Consider the following 6,000-nt stretch of genomic DNA (forward strand, 5'->3'; position numbering starts at 1 on the left):
AAGAGGCCATATGGCAGTCCATTGTCAACAAGGTTAACTGTGTGGCAGAAGTCAGGAGTGCAGTGATCGATTGTAAAAAGCGCTGGCACAATTGCAAGTGCAGGACAAAGGAGAAACTGGCTGGGAACCGCAAGACAGAATTGCAGACTGGAGGTGGAAGTCTAGTGCCCAGGAGCAGCTGGAGGACGTGGCGAAGATTATTGCAGCTGTCATCCCTGGGGAGTTGTTCATAGGGGTCCCAGGACAGGACAGTGTGGCATATGATGAACAACATGGGCCATGGGGTAAGTCGCAGCAAGGGACAATGTAGCAACTAGCCAATGTCATAAGGTGCAGGGAGCTATGTCCCAGTGCTAAAATGCAGTCTGCAGGTCATAGGGCAGTATTCTGGCATGTCTATGGTTAAACATCAAAGACATGTAATGCAACTGACCGCCAACAATTTGCACAGCCCAGTCCAGAACCGTCACCTTTCTCACTTCATTGTGTGAAGTGCAGCATTAGTCCATGTTTAACTAACTTTGTGTTTTTGGCACTTGCAGTGCAATGTACCACAGTACTCACCACAACTCCCACAATAAACAGCAAAAAACATGGACTGGTACAATACACCAAACATGCACATTGCCACCTTGCACACCCTGACTGTTAAAATGTGGGACACCTTGCACCATGTAACTACTCGGTCTTACTTGGGCCTATGCACACTAATCTAGAAGTTAAATCCTCAGAATTGAAAGGCTGTGTCACAGGAGAGATAACTCATCTGAGAAGGGGGCTAGGTGTGGGCAATGGGAGGTATTCACACATAAGGACATGTTAACCCCTTGGGTACCCCGGACTAGGTGGTCTTGTCCTCGGCACCGGACAAGACCACCTTGTCCGGCTATGGGCCCCCGGGGGGAGCACTAGCGCTCCCCCAGATGGCCGTGCACCGCCCTCCCCTGGGCAGAGATGGAAGGGGAATTGCTTCCACTTCCACCCCCACCCTCCCCCCGTGACACTCCCGTGGCATCTGATGACGTCAGCGCGCTTTCGCGCGCTGACCTCATCAGAGTCCTTCCCCCGGTGCTGGAAGCTCAGCTTCCAGCGCAGATCGAAGGAGAAATGCAAAAGCATTTCTCCTCCGATCACGTGGAGCGGGCAGAGAGGCATGAAAGGAGAGGAAAGGCCTTTCCACTCCTTTCATGTCTCTCTGAGCATTTCTGCTGCCCGATCGCGATGCGATCGAGCAGCAGAAATGCCACTAGACACCAGGGATTTTTTTTTATTTTTACAATTACTGAAAAGGGGAGCGGCCCCTTGGGCAAGGGCTGCTCTCCAGGGGTGCAATTTATTTCTGGCCTATTACTGCCCCCCCGGGGGCAGATCGGCCTAAAATTATTAGGCCGATCTGCCCCCGGGGGGGCAGAAAACCACTAGACACCAGGGATCATTTCATTTTTTTTTATTTTTTTTTTTATGTTTGGGGAGCGACCCCTTGGGCAAGGGTCACTCCCGGGGGGGACACATTATTATTAGGCCAATTCTGCACATTAGACACCAGGGATTTCTTTTTTTTTGGTACTTGCGCATAAGGGGAGTGGCCCCTTGGGCAAGGACCACTCCCCAGGGGGGCAAATGACTTTTAGGCCATTTCTGCCTCCCCTGGGGGCAGATCAGCCAAAACTTATTAGGCCGATCTGCCCCCGGGGGGGGGGGCAGAAAACCACTAGACACCAGGAATAATTTTTTTGTTTGTTTATTTTTATTTCTTTATGTTTGGGGAGCGACCCCTTGGGCAAGGGCCACTCCCCAGGGGGGCAAATTACTTTTAGGCCATTTCTGCCCCCCCGGGGGCATGTCTGATACCACTAGACACCAGGGATAATTTTTTTTTGTTTATTTTTATTTTTTTATGTTTGGGGAGCTCCCGGGAGGAGGCAAATTATTATTAGGACATTTCTGCCCCCCCTGGGGGAAGATCGGCCTATTTTTGTTAGGCCAATCCGTCCCCAAAGAGGGCAGAAACCTCTAGACACCAAGGAATGGTGTGTGTGTATGTGTGTATTTTGTTTTGGGGGGGCAGCCCCTTGGGCAAGGGTCTCTCCCCATGGGGGCACATTACTGTTGGCCATAACTGCCCCCCTTGGGGGCAGATTGGCCTATTTTTGGAAGGCCCATCTGCCCCCAAGGGGGGCAGAAATCCCACCAGAGACCAGGGAGGATTTTATTTGTCAAAATAAGAGGTTAGGGGTATGGCCATACACCCACCCCAAATAAATTGGGACAAAGTTGTTCTGCCCACCGCACACTAAAACATCTTATCCCATGGCAAGCAAGAGGAGATTTGATTATTTTTGGTTTTTGTTTTACATTTGGGCCATGAGAGCTTGGTAACTCTCAAAATCCTCCCACTTGGAATGGTAAGGGCTGCACTTTCTTTTTTACTTTGGGAAGCTGCCATGTGGAAAAATCCACAAGACCTAAACACATCTGAAAACTAAACATCTAGTTGATTCCAGGGTGGTGTGCTTCACATGCACCCGCACCATTTCCTTACCCACAATGCCCTGCAAACCTGCAACTTTGCTGGAAACACACATTTATCCCACATTTTTGTGATGGAGCCTTCCGGAATCTGCAGGAATACACAAAATTCCTACCACCCAGCATTGTCTCATCTATACCGATAAAATTTCTGCTGTACTTGTCAGCCTAAAAATGTTTTTTGGACCCACTTTGGTTCCCCCTCAATTTCGACGTGTTTTTGGCTCTTCCCTGTCACAAACACACAAGTGAGGTACCATTTTTATCGGGAGACTTGGGGGAATGCTGGGTGGAAGGAAATTTGTGGCTCCTCTCAGATTCCAGAACCCTTCTGTCACCGAAATGTGAGGAAAAAGTGTTTTTTTAGCCGCATTTTAAGGTTTGCAAAGGATTCCTGGTAACAGAACCTGGTAAGAGCCCCACAAGTCACCCCGTCTTGGATTCCGCTAGGTCTCTAGTTTTAAAAAATGCACAGGTTTGGTAGGTTTCCCTAGGTGGCAGGTGAGCTAGAGGCCAAAATCCACAGGTAGGCACTTTGTAAAAAACACTTCTGTTTTCTTTGAGAAAATGTGATGTGTCCACGTTGTGTTTTGGGGCATTTCCTGTCGCGAGCACTAGGCCTACCCACACAAGTGAGGTACCATTTTTATCGGGAGACTTTGGGGAACGCTGGGTGGAAGGAAATTTGTGTCTCCTCTCAGATTCAGAACTTTCTGTCACCGAAATGTGAGGAAAAAGTGTTTTTTTAGCCACATTTTGAGGTTTGCAAAGGATTCTGGGTAACAGAACATGGTAGAGCCCGACAAGTCACCCAGTCTTGAATTACCCTAGGTCTCTAGTTTTCAAAAATGCACAGGTTTGTTAGGTTTCCCTGGGTGGCGGCTGAACAAGAGGCCAAAATCCACAGGTAGGCACTTTGCAAAAAACACCTCTGTTTTCTTTGAGGAAATGTGATGTGTCCACTTTGTGTTTTGGGACATTTCCTGTCGCAGGTACTAGGCCTACCCACACAAGTGAGGTACCATTTTTATCGGGAGACTTGGGGAAACATAGAATAGCAAAACAAGTGTTATTTCCCCTCGTCTTTCTCTACATTTTTTCCTTCCAAATATAAGACAGTGTGTAAAAAAGATGTCTCTTTGAGAAATGCCCTGTAATTCACATGCTAATATGGGCACCACAGAATTCAGAGATGTGCAAATAACCACTGCTCCTCAACACCTTATCTTGTGCCAATTTTGGAAATACAAAGGTTTTCTTGATACCTATTTTTGACTCTTTATATTTCAGCAAATGAATTGCTGTATACCCGGTATAGAATGAAAACCCACTGCAAGGTGCAGCTCATTTATTGGCTCTGGGTACCCAGGGTTCTTCATGAACCTACAAGCCCTATATATCCCTGCAATCAGAAGAGTCCAGCAGACGTAAATGTAAATGTATATTGCTTTCAAAAATCTGACATTGCAGGGAAAGTTACAGAGTAAAACGTAGAGAAAAATGCCTGTTTTTTTCACCTCAATTTCAATATTATTTGATTTCAGTTGTTATTTAGAAACCCTTGTAGGATCTACACAAATTACCCATTGCTGAATTCAGAATTTTGTCTACTTTTCAGAAATGTTTAGGTTTATGGGATCCAGCATTGGTTTCACACCCATTTCTGTCACTGACTGGAAGGAGGCTGAAAGCACAACAAATCATAAAAATGGGGTATGTCCCAGTAAAATGCCGAAATTGTTTTGAAAAATTGGGTTTTCAGATTCAAGTCTGCCTGTTCCTGAAAGCTGGGAAGCCGGTGATTTTAGCACTGCAAACCCTTTGTTGATGCCAATTTCAGGGGAAAAACCACAAGCATTCTTCTGCAGCCCTTTTTTCCAAATGTTTTAAAAAAATGAAATTTTCACTGTATTTTGGCAAATTTCTTGGTCTCCTTCAGGGGAACCCACAAAGTCTGGGTACCTCTAGAATCCCTAGGATGTTGGAAAAAAAGGACGCAAACTTGGCGTGGGTAGCCTATGTGGACAAAAAGTTATGAGGGCCTAAGCGTGCCCTGCCCCAAATTGCCAAAAAAAGGCCTGGCACCTGAGGGGGAAAAGGCATGGCAGCGAAGGGGTTAAGAAACATGTCTATAGTACCCTGCATGAAACTAAATTGCACCCAGCTGACCATGGAAGGGACCAAGGAACTCCTTGTAAATGATGAATTGGAGGATGGGGGGAATGTAAGTGATGCACACCACAGGACCATATGTTTACAGACTAATCATAATGTGTGGGCATGGTGGGCTACTGCTGTGTAATTTAGGTGCTGACTATGCATGTCAAAATGACATTTGGTTTAAATGGGGACACTGTGCATATTGGGGAGGTGGGAATGGACATGTGTACTGCATTGTAGCTACACAAATACACATGCACTGCTGGGTCTGACTGTTCAATGCTTGTTGCACACCTGGGGAATGATGGCAGAAAGCTCCCCATTGTGGGACTACAACCTACATGTCATGTGTACCGGGGGAACATGTAGCATGTGCAGGAGGGAGTTTGATGCAACATTGTTTCATGGTACCACGTGTAAAAAATCTAGGATGTGAAAAAAAGGACCTGGAAGGGATACCAAGAACAACTTAGCCATCACAAATTACACAACTCATGGAATAACCCACGCTAGTGGGCCCACTGTGTTACTCAGTGTGCAGTCTTTAAACGTCTCAGCCCGTGGGAGGTCAGTGGTCTGCTTCCCAGGCCGTCAGATTCACGTGCTTGACTGCAACATTCTCCTTTCGGATGGCCCCGGAATCGGGCTGCGGACCTCTCCGCGGACAGCTTGCAGCCTGTTGATGTGTTGTGAGTGCATCCTGTGGTGCTCCTAAAATATTTTTACCTGTCTTTTGGATTCCTTTGCGCCTTGTTTTTGCTTCTTTTTCTTCCTTTTCCCTCTGGACCTTGGGACCATATTTTTTCTTCCCAGAATGCTATTCACACCCCAGCGTGCACTAGTATCTTTTCTTTTTCTTCTTTCAAGATGGTGTCTATTCCAGTTTCCTCTATGGCATGTTCACAATCCAGGATGGGTTATATCTTTCTCCTGTTTGTCACTTCCTGTTTATCAGTATATAAGGAGCCTGGTTTCTTTTCTTTGAGGTTTTTCATCTGGGACTCCTTCTGGAGGGCACGGACTGCATTGACATCTACCTTGTCAGCAGCACCGTGGCTACTGGAAAGCGTCGCCCCTAACTTGGCCAGACCAGAACGTGCAAGATCCAAAGTTGCACCCCAGTTCGATCCGACAAGGGCAGTAAAAGAAGGGAGGAATGTGACAAACTGATGTGGGAATTATATGTAGGTAGTTGCCAGAATTCACACCACTGCTATCAAGTGGGGTGAGACCTCACCAATAGCTTTCTATAACAAAGCAATATTTAGCACCATTTTATGTGGGCATGCATATTCTATGTGTCGTAGGCAT

Source organism: Pleurodeles waltl, chromosome 1_2, assembly GCF_031143425.1.
Source record: "Pleurodeles waltl isolate 20211129_DDA chromosome 1_2, aPleWal1.hap1.20221129, whole genome shotgun sequence".
In the NCBI taxonomy this organism is placed as follows: Eukaryota; Metazoa; Chordata; class Amphibia; order Caudata; family Salamandridae; genus Pleurodeles; species Pleurodeles waltl.